The sequence below is a fragment of the Nanorana parkeri genome, unplaced genomic scaffold (assembly GCF_000935625.1).
Source record: "Nanorana parkeri isolate BGI_ZX_2015 unplaced genomic scaffold, ASM93562v1 scaffold1230, whole genome shotgun sequence".
NCBI classification, from domain to species: Eukaryota; Metazoa; Chordata; class Amphibia; order Anura; family Dicroglossidae; genus Nanorana; species Nanorana parkeri.
In genome coordinates, this window is record NW_017307498.1 from 341,324 (window position 1) to 341,885 (window position 562).

Sequence of the window (562 nt, forward strand, 5' to 3'; positions counted from 1 at the left end):
TAACTCAAATGTCGTTTATTTACAAAATACATGCATAGTGTGTGCTTTACAAACAAATTGCCGTGAAGCGCTATAGTGTTCGGGTTTAGCCTGAAGAAAAGGTGGCAACCCTATCACCGATTTATACCTAGCAGGGGGGGACTCATGGGTGGGTTAACTCACTGATTTATACCTAGCAGGAGAGGTACACATGGGAAGGGCAGCTCACTCATTTATACATAGCAAGGGAGGTATACAAGTGTTTGTCAGCTCACTGATTTATTCCTAGCAGTCAGAGGCGTAACTAGAACCTTCAGGGCCCCGGTGCAAGAATCCATGAAGGGACCCCCCCCAACCGCCATGGCACCGCATGGTTAACAGGAAGGCTGCCGAGGTCCCCAGCAAGCGCGGGACCTCAGTCAGCCGCTTGTTAAAAATTTTAGTGCCGGTGTTCTGTCAAACGCTGACCCAGTATCTGCGCTTACGTACAGGCGGGATTAACAAGGAAACCGGCATTTATTTACAAAGTATTTGTTTGTAATGGTTATTTGTGATCGTTACTAATATGCCTTCCATGGCAGGA